General features: G+C 44.7%; 1 long non-coding RNA gene across 2 annotated transcripts; it reads left to right on the forward strand.

Annotated features, from left to right (window-relative positions):
- The first annotated feature begins 6,490 nt into the window (after nt 1-6,490).
- On the forward strand, nt 6,491-8,745 carry LOC135373079 (uncharacterized). 2 transcript variants are annotated; one of them, XR_010416268.1, is made up of 4 exons: nt 6,494-6,544; nt 6,682-6,899; nt 6,991-7,114; nt 8,523-8,745. It is a non-coding gene; the product is annotated as an uncharacterized LOC135373079 (long non-coding RNA). The 2 variants fall into 2 exon arrangements; XR_010416267.1 differs by having other exon boundaries at nt 6,491-6,899.
- Nucleotides 8,746-12,399: the final 3,654 nt, after the last annotated feature.

Below are 12,399 nucleotides of genomic sequence, written 5' to 3' on the forward strand. Positions count from 1 at the left end.
GTGTAATTCAAACTTATAGATTAAGATGGCTTCGATGGCTGCACGTAGAAAAACAGATACTCATGGAACGATGCGTCAGCACCAGAGGACACGTGTTTCGCCGTGTTTGCGGCTCGTCAGCCCTGGGTAGCTGCGCATCGTTCGGGATTGGCGAACCAGGGGTCACTCAGCGAGCGATATACACCTGGGAGGGTGACTGAGCACTCCTCATGCCACAGTGCAAGCCAGTGAATTATAAAGAGAGGAAAAAACCATTAAAAATAAGGAAAATGACGCTAGGTGTGTGTGTAATTCAAACTTATAGATTAAGATGGCTTCGATGGCTGCACGTAGAAAAACAGATACTCATGGAACGATGCGACAGCACCAGAGGACACGTGTTTCGCCGTGTTTGCGGGTCGTCAGCCCTGGGTAGCTGCGCATCGTTCGGGATTGGCGAACCAGGGGTCACTCAGCGAGCGATATACACCTGGGAGGGTGACTGAGCACTCCTCATGCCACAGTGCAAGCCAGTGAATTATAAAGAGAGGAAAAAACCATTAAAAAATAAGGAAAATGACGCTAGGTGTGTGTGTAATTCAAACTTATAGATTAAGATGGCTTCGATGGCTGCACGTAGAAAAACAGATACTCATGAAACGATGCGACAGCACCAGAGGACACGTGTTTTGCCGTGTTTGCGGCTCGTCAGCCCTGGGTAGCTGCGCATCGTTCGGGATTGGCGAACCAGGGGTCACTCAGCGAGCGATATACACCTGGGAGGGTGACTGAGCACTCCTCATGCCACAGTGCAAGCCAGTGAATTATAAAGAGAGGAAAAAACCATTAAAAAATAAGGAAAATGACGCTAGGTGTGTGTGTAATTCAAACTTATAGATTAAGATGGCTTCGATGGCTGCACGTAGAAAAACAGATACTCATGGAACGATGCGTCAGCACCAGAGGACACGTGTTTCGCCGTGTTTGCGGCTCGTCAGCCCTGAGTAGCTGCGCATCGTTCGGGATTGGCAAACCAGGGGTTACTCAGCGAGCGATATACACCTGGAAGGGTGACTGAGCACTCCTCATGCCACAGTGCAAGCCAGTGAATTATAAAGAGAGGAAAAAAGCCATTAAAAAATAAGAAAAATGACGCTAGATGTGTGTGTAATTCAAACTTATAGATTAAGATGGCTTCGATGGCTGCACGTAGAAAAACAGATACTCATGGAACGATGCGTCAGCACCAGAGGACACGTGTTTCGCCGTGTTTGCGGCTCGTCAGCCCTGAGTAGCTGCGCATCGTTCGGGATTGGCAAACCAGGGGTTACTCAGCGAGCGATATACACCTGGAAGGGTGACTGTGCACTCCTCATGCCACAGTGCAAGCCAGTGAATTATAAAGAGAGGAAAAAAGCCATTAAAAAATAAGAAAAATGACGCTAGATGTGTTTGAAATTCAAACTTATAGATTAAGATGGCTTCTATGGCTGCACGTAGAAAAACAGATACTCATGGAACGATGCGACAGCACCAGAGGACACGTGTTTTGCCGTGTTTGCGGCTCGTCAGCCCTGGGTAGCTGCGCATCGTTCGGTGGTGGTGGAAGTGACGTTTATTAAGAAAAGAAATGTGGTCTGCCTGCTCAGAATAATGGCGGCAAGTTACATTTCCAAGGGAGAGGAGTGAGGAAAAGAATAAGCAAAATAGTTAAGAAAGAAAGGAAAGGAAAGGAAAGAGGAAAAAGGGGTTAGGGGGATGAAATTACAAAACTGACGAAAGTCCGGTGTCTTCTAGGAAGCTGAGGAGTGCGTCCCGAATTTTCCTTCGGGTATATCTTGACCCTTGAGGGTGCGTGAGGTCATTAGAAGAGCGTAAAGTCAACTTGACGCAAACGTACCTGCCCCTATTGACCCTGACGCCACGCGCACGGCAATAAGGGATTATATCACGATGGTTCATCTCCAAACAGCAAACATTCCAGCAGAATACGCACCTGCCTGTCCGACCAGAGGAGTTCCGAGACACACTGCCACGCTTATACATCGCCTGAGAACGGGAAGTGCCTTCACACCAGCGTTCCTGCATAAGCTCGGACGAACAGAGTCACCATACTGCAGCAGCTGTAGAGAACTATCCGATATATGTCATCTTCTCCTTTGTTGCGGGAGATATCACAGCGAAAGGCAATCCCTACTTCAACGTCTTCAGGGCACAGGAACGACTTTACGCATCGTTCGGGATTGGCAAACCAGGGGTCACTCAGCGAGCGATATACACCTGGGAGGGTGACTGAGCACTCCTCATGCCACAGTGCAAGCCAGTGAATTATAAAGAGATGAAAAAAGCCATTAAAAAATAAGAAAAATGACGCTAGATGTGTTTGAAATTCAAACTTATAGATTAAGATGGCTTCTATGGTTGCACGTAGAAAAACAGATACTCATGGAACGATGCGACAGCACCAGAGGACACGTGTTTCGCCGTGTTTGCGGCTCGTCAGCCCTGGGTAGCTGCGCATCGTTGGCATAGGCTGGGGATTGGCATAGGCTCTTTGGCTGCACGTTGAACATATGTCTGTAAGTCCCAAACGTCGCCACACCAGCATTGGACAGCTGTTTCGGCCTTATTGGGCCTTCATCAGCAATGCGTATGTGGGCGACGTTTGAGCGAGTGGCGTCGGAAGGTCACGTGGAACGCGATGTCCTCCCGTCAGGATGAGAAACTCACCTCTGAAAGCCCAGTGTGAAGCCAGTAAAGTATTAAGTGAAAAAAAATAGCATAGGCTCTTTGGCTGCACGTTGAACATATGTTTGTAAGTCCCAAACGTCGCCACACCAGCATTGGACAGCTGTTTCGGCCTTATTGGGCCTTCGTCAGCAATGCGTAGGTGGGCGACGTTTGAGCGAGTGGCGTCGGAAGGTCACGTGGAACGTGATGTCCTCCCGTCAGGATGAGAAACTCACCTCTGAAAGCCCAGTGCGAAGCCAGTACAGTATTAAGTGAAAAAAAAATAGCATAGGCTCTTTGGCTGCACGTTGAACCTATGTTTGTAAGTCCCAAACGTCGCCACACCAGCATTGGACAGCTGTTTCGGCCTTATTGGGCCTTCATCAGCAATGCGTAGGTGGGCGACGTTTGAGCGAGTGGCGCCGGAAGGTCACATGGAACGTGATGTCCTCCCGTCAGGGTAAGAAACTCACCTCTGAAAGCCCAGTGCGAAGCCAGTACAGTATTAAGTGAAAAAAAAATAGCATAGGCTCTTTGGCTGCACGTTGAACCTATGTTTGTAAGTCCCAAACGTCGCCACACCAGCATTGGACAGCTGTTTCGGCCTTATTGGGCCTTCATCAGCAATGCGTAGGTGGGCGACGTTTGAGCGAGTGGCGCCGGAAGGTCACATGGAACGTGATGTCCTCCCGTCAGGGTAAGAAACTCACCTCTGAAAGCCCAGTGCGAAGCCAGTAAAGTATTAAGTGAAAAAAAAAAAATAGCATAGGCTCTTTGGCTGCACGTTGAACATATGTTTGTAAGTCCCAAACGGGCGTATATATATATATATATATATATATATATATATATATATATATGTTTACAGTTTGACCGTGCACTCCCAGCCGGTCAAACTGTAAACATATGCTCAACGTGCACCTACAGAGCTTCGCCTTTTCTCACTTTGTGTATATATATATATATATATATATATATATATATATATATATACATACATATTCATATATGTATGCATATACCACATTCATATTCACATCGATATTCATATATGATCGGGGTGTATTGGTACATTACACCCCTTGTACACCAACAGAGGTGATTAGAGGGGTGTAGTATACGTGTAATTCGGACGTGTTTCCTTAGTACACCCTTTTCGCAGTGTCAAGGGCGTACAAAATTATTGTGTAGCTGGTGAAACATTCTATTAATTGAGTGAGACCCCCTAGGGACGCTCGGGACGCCAGACACGGGATAGAGAAAAGGAGGCGACACAAGATAGCCCCCCTCGTCAACATTTTGCCGTGTGTCAAGTTCTCTGAACAAATGGAGAGAGGGAGAAGAAATTAATTTAAAAACATGTTTCGCGGCCTCTTCAACATATAAGAAGACAGGGGTTTGGTTTTCAAGATTGCGACAGAACCCTTGAGAAACCCTTGCAAAACCCTTGTGCCTATATTTTTTTAATAATGACCTACGGGGCAACACAGTGCTGGAATGGAGAAGAAGGACGACCAAGCTTTGTAACGAATAACCTGTTTTCAATTCTCGGCTTACGTGTTTTTGATATACGCGCTTCGTTCCAACCATCGTTGGTTTCAAAAGGACGAGGGACGTGACCAATGTAAATTCCGCTTAGACAACGGTGTTTCGCCACCGCTTTTAGGCATTTTAGGCATTTTTCGATATTTAATCGTAGTTTTATGCATCTTCACCAAAAAAGGCACTAACGCAGGAATAGGCACTTATGGGCACTATCAAATCGATACAGGAGGTTCCCTGGCATCCCGTCGGCGCTCCTGCATCGAAAAGGTACTATTAGAACCACATGAAAAAAATGGGTATTTTCCTAGAAAACCGGGCTCTAATAATAAGGTACAACGTTTTCACTGTAAAAATAATACGTTTTCTTAGATGTTTTTTTCAACAGCTATCGATTGGAATCGTCTTCTTGCTTCTCCTACAATTATCACCGACTGCAAACTGCTCCTTAGCCATATTGACGTTCTCATTTCGAAAACGTTGGTCTTGCTTGCAACATTACTACACTTACTGCATCATTGTTCGTCGCATATCAGCCTCTGTTAGCATTTCTTGTCATTTATCTAATTGTACCCACTCCCTCGTCACTGCAAAAAATGCCGTAAAATTTACTGTCAAAATTTATTTTATGCCGTAAAAGGAACAGGTATGCTACAGTAATTGGAAATACAATCCAAGTAGTGTAATTAATACGGTATCGATAAAATATGCCTCAATTATGACGGTTATCTCCGTATATAAGACGGTAATGTGTCCGTAGTTGTGATTACGGTCAAATGGCTGTAGATTTTACGGTAGTCTGCCATACTTTCACATTGCCTTTCAGTATCTGACGTTGTGCTACGCTTGCTTGGAACAGTGAATTTTAATAAATGGTTGATTGCAGTGCATGTATACATGCATATTGTGGGACGGTGTTGCTATGCATTGTACTTCATTAGAGGCCAAGTCCATACTTCAATAACTTTCATATATGTTGCTGTATGCACACACCTCGGCATTTAGTACAAACAGTGGACATCGTCGTTTAGCGTACTGTGCACCTTGAAGACAAAAACGCAAGAAAATCACTCAGGAACAGTCGGGAGCGTTTACTGTTCAGGATATTTAATATGCCAAAGTACACTTGTGCAGCGCTTATTAGCGACAGAAACGCAACGACACTGTAGCCCAGCCTAAAGTGCCAGCTCCTTCACTACAAAGGCTACTTATGCTGGGAACAGGATGACGGATTTCAAATATACACAGAGATTACATAAACGTACAGAAAAATACGTGACGAAATGAAACAGAACAGGACTGCAGCGCGCAAATTTGTTGGCTGCAGTGTAGCCGCGTCGGCGGCATTTGCAGAGCCAACGATGGCGAAGGCGCACGCATCGTCATCACCAACGTCATTTTCAACTTGGCAGAAAGCGTTTGCAAATGGCGGCGGGGAAGTCAATGCAGGTTCCATGTGTCCAAATGGAGGAAGGAAACACAGGACCGGCCGTTTCGAACAGATTTCCGTGGGACCCCTCTTGCTGTCGCTCCTGTCAAAACCGCTATACTTCCTCTCCATCACGTGATCCTTGCTAAAGTTTCAATTTAGCAACGCTTTGTTGCTGGCGCTGTTTTTCGTGCTTTTATGCTGTTCCAGAGTCATTTACTCTTAAAATGTGAGCACCACTGCGAAAACAACGTTTTATTAACGTGTTCTTGCCGCGGTTGCGCCTGTCGTTCAACAGAAAGCAGCTCTGCCACGGGAATAATGTTTCATTCGTAAGTACGTACTCGATCGGTTGTTTCGTACCTCTGTCTGTGAGAGAGTCATCTTGAATCGTTCGTTTGCAAGCAGGCGCTGTGCTACATCTGCAGATTCATCTGGTTTCCTTCATTGTTGTACAAGTTTGACTACAGGCATGCTTTACCACTTGAGCAACAAACACAAAGCGTGGCCACGTCGTCACACAAACGTCGCTGCCACTAATGATGTTTCTAGTCCTGCGTGTTTGTCCTGCAGACTGTGACCCGTCTTGTAGTACAAGAATAAACCAAGAGTAAACCTGTGAACAAACACAAATAAAACTGGACGCGCGGCGCTCACCGCAAGGGAGATACCTGAGCGTCTAAGCTGCAATCACGACTCCCGTCGACTGCTTTGGGAGCTGGCTTGCGCAGGCTCTTGGGGTCATGTGAGCAGACACATGGTAAACAGGAGCATCCCAGAATGCAATGCGAGGCTGGCACGCCCGTCCCCATGGCGAGCATTTGGAAGGGCCGCTCCTGTGTTTGCTTCCTCCATGGTCCAAATGTGAGCTTCAGTTATGTATAAAGTGTTATTGTTTCTCATCAGTCACCTCACATTGCGCTGTGATCCTATTTGGCATTGCCGAAAGGTGTATCCGCAGCGCACGGTTAATTATTGCACGATTACGTCTTCCTTACTAGGCACAACGGAGCCGCCTCACAGAGCAGATTAGAAGATCAAACCCCACTGGCGGAGCAAAAATAAACCTACTGTACTCCCAGAAGACGCGTACTTTCGCCTTATTGCACACGGAAAGGAAAATGATCCTATGTATTATTTCCGGGTAGATTTACTTGTAGCAGCTGGCGGCTAGAAGAAACTGAGCAAGCTCCGTGCGCATATTCCCACTCATCTGGAGGTAAATTATCTTGCCGATGTGTTAGATTTACTTCTTGGTCCCACTTCAGTGCTTCAAGATTCTAAATGCTAAACTGTTCTAAACATTTCAGGGCACACCATCCTTCCTTGCCAAGTCGCGTGGAAAGGCATCTAAGACACGCTTGGCCTTGGACCACCTGCTGAAAGAAGACCCAGGAGGGCGCATCTCTTTTGCATGGTTTCTCGTGACAGTGAGTAAGTATTTCAATTTTTATTATCAATCAGTCTAGCGTCACTTTATCATTTAACTCCTTCACTCTCCAGCAACACATTCCAACTTAAAACTGATATTATTCCGGCTAACTTCACTTGAAATTACGATAGTTTCTTAGGTTGGCATGCTGCTTGTCCACCCTTGAACATTATCGTTCCTTTGCGATTGAAATCGCGTCTTTTTACCCACTTAGAATGTGTGGCAGTAAGTGCATAGCAATGCGGATAATGTTCGGTGTCCCTCTCATTATTTTTTGTCTAAAACAAAGTCGTTGAGCAAAGCTACTTGTCGCTGGCTAGTACATGTAGCTGCCTATCTTAATATATATTAGAGCTGCTGTTTCTCCCTAGCAGGAAGAAAGTGTGGTACCCTCTGTAAGGCTGGTGCACCACGATGCTGTGCTCTGCTGTCCGTAATATTTATTCATCCAGAATGCAAGAAGCACTACAGAGTTGTTTCTTTGTTATGACTATAGTCTAAAAACTGAGGAGTAAAAGAGCCCACTTTGGTCACAAGATGTTATACTGGTGCGACGTAATTGCAGTGTGCTATTTTAAAATGATTAGTGGGTAAAATGGATGCGAGGCAAATTGGGAGGTGGTTCCAATCGTGATTTGTGCGCGGAAAAAAGAAATCAGTGTTAGATTCAACATGGAAATTGTGTAGTTTCTCTTCCCTTGTTTTTCGGTGATCAGTAGTTCAGCTGTGGGACATGCATGTGGCAGTATGAAGGGCATTAGGGTGCACCGAATTTATGTGATACATATATTATGAACGAAAGAGCACAGGCGCGCAATTCTCTGCTGCACGGTGAGATTAGTGCAGTAATTTGCTCTAAACTACCCATCTCATTCTTGCATACATCACCCGTGGCACCAGGCATCAAAAGTAAAAATATCTACTGGCTTCACCAACGACGTTACTGATTCTTTCATTTAACACATGACTTGTGATTGGACCTACCTGTTGAATTGCTTGGCATGTATTTCCTCGAATAATCTCAATGTGGCATTTGTGATTAGATGACTGGAGCGTGGTTATTTTGTAACCAAACACGTTCTTTTTTACAACAATTCTAGACCACTTCTGTAATGACAAACCATCATTGCGTCTTCAGAGAGTCACTCCACACAAATCATCAATGTCTAACAAGATTTAAATCAATATATGTACTATCCAAATATGAGTCATCTAAGGTCTTTATGACCAGTATAAGACCTTAAGATATTTCTTTGCCTGTATTGGAAAGTACTCAGCCAGCACCATAAAGGTGTCTGTACTAGTGCCACCATACTGAATGTGTAATGTGCAGAGGCGTGTGCATGTAGAGCTCATTCCAATGGTAGCAGCTGTCGTACTACATATCCTGCATTTTCTTTCTTACCGGAGTATACCGTGTATCAGCCCTGCAGGGGCAGCAAGCTGAAGAACAGAGCCACAACCTACGAAGACGTTCTGGGGATTGTTTCAAAAAGAGGAGAAGTATAAGGCACCGTTTTACTTGGTAGCCAGATACACCTAATGTACTTTAAACTAGAAGGTATTGTTTTGATCGCTGCAGATTCAACAAACTTCACAGGTTTTTCCACCCTTTCTCTGTACGTACAATAAATGCTCGACCCTACACTCCATGACTTGTGTTACACATTGCTGCATGACTTGCAATTCCGTTAAAGGAAGACACGCACAATTATACATCCTACGGTGCCGTTCCCACATTTCTGGGAATCAATGCACTCCACACTTCAACCAAAACCGACTCTCTCGGGTGTCCGTGAAAACTACGTGAAAGAGCTGGCAACATAGCTGCCATTAAAATTCCTGTAAATTTCACGGCTGTAATTTTTGTAAGACACCGTAATTTTAACGGGGAAAACCAGCATTCCGGCTACATCAAAATTACCATAACTTTAACGGCAGTACTTCTCCGAAGTGCCCATAATTTTAACGGGAAAAATCCGTCATCATAGCGGCCATTAAAATATATGTAACTTTTACGGCAGGTTTCTTACACTAATGTAATGTACGCTAGGACCCATAGGAAACCGAGGAAGAAAGAAGTAACATTGTCGCAATCCCCTTGTGTCACCAGACGACCACATAGGTGAAGGATGACGCAGCATGGACAAGTGCTCATTTTCTTTTTTTCTTATGTTAGGAACGACCTTCCAGTATCCAGTATATTCAGGGCGGTCAAGACGGAAGTTGTTCTTGAAAACGATGTTGATTTGAAACGTCTTCGCAACGGCTAACAAGTTGTGAGACACTTTGTGAAAGAAGGGTAAAACCACCCGTTTGGGGACAGAGGGCTTAGTTTCGGGTGAACCAGGAAGCCAGGTGTTTAACAAAACATTTAAAGCACCAAGTAACATGTGATGGGGGTAACCACCATCATTCAAACGGAGAAGCTGACTTTCCACAGAGGGAATGATATGATGACATCAAGATTTTTTTACGGCATTTGATAGGATACCTGTGACCAAACCCCGTTTTACAGTTTTTAGAATGACAACTTGAAGCGGGCAAAATGGGTTTAGCTTGAGATTTGCCGTAAGACCAACAAAGAGCGGGTTGTAACAAGAGTCTGATATCAAGAAACTGAAGCATGCCAACAGTGGGGAACTCACTGGTAAATACAAGCTTTGGGGCTGCGGACACAACTACATTTTTGCACTGATCAATAACACTCTCATTTGTGGAAATGAAAATCACGTCATCTACAAACCTTTTTACAATGACATCAATTGAAGACAGAGAGGATATAAAGGATAAAACAGCGTTGTCAATTACACTCAGGTAAATCTCGGAATGAACAGGCGCGATGCTCGAGCCAATACAGATACCAGTTTTTTGGGTGTACAGATGCCCGTCAATACTTATGGCAGTTGATCTCAGATAAAGTTCTAGTAAGCGCAAAAATTCAGTCAGCACGGGACCAACAAAGAGCAGGTTGTAACAAGAGTCTGATATCAAGAAAATGAAGCACGCCAACAGTGGACAGACTTCGTGTCGTGTCTGTCCCTTCGTGTTCCCTAGTCTCGGGGTTTTTACATTATGCAACTCACCTGAGCTCTTCCTAATTCCGGCTGTGCCGCATGCGCTGACAGAGGACGTTGACTTTCATTTCGGTGTTGTAGACGGTACCTCAGCAGAGAATGGCTCTTAACCGTGTTTTCGTCATAATCAGACGGAGTTGGGAGAAGAAGAAGACACTTCTTTTTCCAGCTGTCCAATAAGAAGGAGCGGATCCGACGCGTTCGTTTAGTAGCATCAGCAGATCGATACACTAGGTGAAGTTATCTGGTGTGGAGTCGTTGACATCGAAGAGTTCTCACGTCGCTGGCTACCCTCGTACACTTGACACTCAGGTCCGTGCATTCAGGTCAGTGCTCAAAGCGCACGACAGTACCAATGCCATCCATCTGAACCCAGTGAAAAAAAAAAGAAATAGTGAATCTGCCCGAAGCACGTTCCGCGCGTATCCCAACCTACACATGCACATTCCTCGTTCTCCCTCTCGCTTCTTTGCTTCGTGAGAAGAATCAAAATTGAGAATTCGCCACACATAACAACTTCCATTATATCATCATGACTAGAAATGGTTTGCTGGGTTCGGCTGTCAAAGTTCCGTACGTGACCTCTTAGCGGGGAACGTTAATCAGCTTTATGTTAGGCTTTCACAAACGGGATGTGCAATACGCTCTGATATCACTTGTCCGGTTTCGATTATCACAGCTGGATGCAGGGCTAGAGGAAACAGGATGTAGACTATATGTCTCCTTCAGTTGAAGAGTTTGTCGAAGGAACGGGGCACACAACCTATATATTTTCCACGTTGGACAATGCATGGTACCGCATTATTTATACACGATGTCCCAGCTAAACGCGAACATATTTCTTTAAAAAATATATACGTCACCTTTTTTCAGGTGAAGTCAGTTGCAATATAGTATATGGTGCAATATGCTATAGTAAGCTCCTAAGGCAATGTCCTAATTAACTTTCAATAATTACCTTTTTTTATTGTAAAAAGTACGAAATTGTCCCAATCATAACAACTGGTCCTTTCAGTCACCTGCTATGGTAACCGTTTTGAGAACGAAAATCCGTCCGATAGATGATCCGAAAAAAAAAAAGATCGTGAAGCAACCCCATTGTTTCCTTTATTTTGTTCATTGCGCATATCCAGAGACGCGTCATCCCTTCACTCGCACTATAAGGATGTGAAGGAACATAGTGCCGGCTCATGCGCTGAAGATGAGTTTTAGCTTGAGCTCAAACAAAACAAGAACAAATGTATCGGGTGGCACTATCGAAACTACCCTTATCTTGGGTTTCATTTTTCTGTTTTTTATCTTTCTTCACGACGCAAGCGGCGATAGTGTGCTCTCTCACCCTCTCATATTAGGGTGAAGGAAAGATGTGTCTTCCAAGATGCGCAATTTTGTCCCGTTTTTAACGCTGCTTATCTTTCTACAATACTAAGTTCCAACAGGCCAAAACCATTCACCAATGAACACCCCCAAACTTTCACCCACAATGAACAAAATAATGAAAGAAATGGTGTCCCTTCACGAATTGTTTGCGGACGATCTATCGAACGGATTTTGTTGTGAAAGCGGCTACGGTATTAAGGTGACTGAATGTACCAGATGTTCTCATTGGGAGTACATCGTAGCTTGTATAACGAGACAGTTAATTATTGAAAGTTAATTAGGACTGCCTTAGGAGTTTGCTGGTGGACTCTTAAGGAGTGCCCTTCAGCATATGCTACATTGTAAGTGACTTCATCTATATATACCTATAATTTATATATTTATATATAACAGGGACACCCTGGATGCATGTGCAATTCATTTGCACCATGACTGCATGTGGTGGGGGAGCATGTTGTTTGCGAAATTTGCAATTTTTCCATGCTTGTTGTTGTTTGCAAGAATCATGGGATAAGCTAGTCGCCCTTCAGGACATATCCTTCTGTTCAAACCATGGAACTCTCACATGAACTAGAAACCAAGCCTGCGAATGGGGACATCTCCACATGTGAGCCGCCATGATACATACAGGAGGCCTAGCGTGTTACGCACAGTGTCGCCTACGAGTTCCGTTCTTTGGTGTCGCAGCACAAGGTTTAAACTATACGGCACTCGTTCCTTGCGGAATAAGGCACAATCCAAGCGCACACGTCACTGGAGACAAAACAAACACAATTCAGACAGAGCATGGCACACGGGGCCCAGCGGAAACAAGCATGGCAGCGACTGGA

This window comes from Ornithodoros turicata, unplaced genomic scaffold (genome assembly GCF_037126465.1).
Source record: "Ornithodoros turicata isolate Travis unplaced genomic scaffold, ASM3712646v1 Chromosome20, whole genome shotgun sequence".
NCBI classification, from domain to species: Eukaryota; Metazoa; Arthropoda; class Arachnida; order Ixodida; family Argasidae; genus Ornithodoros; species Ornithodoros turicata.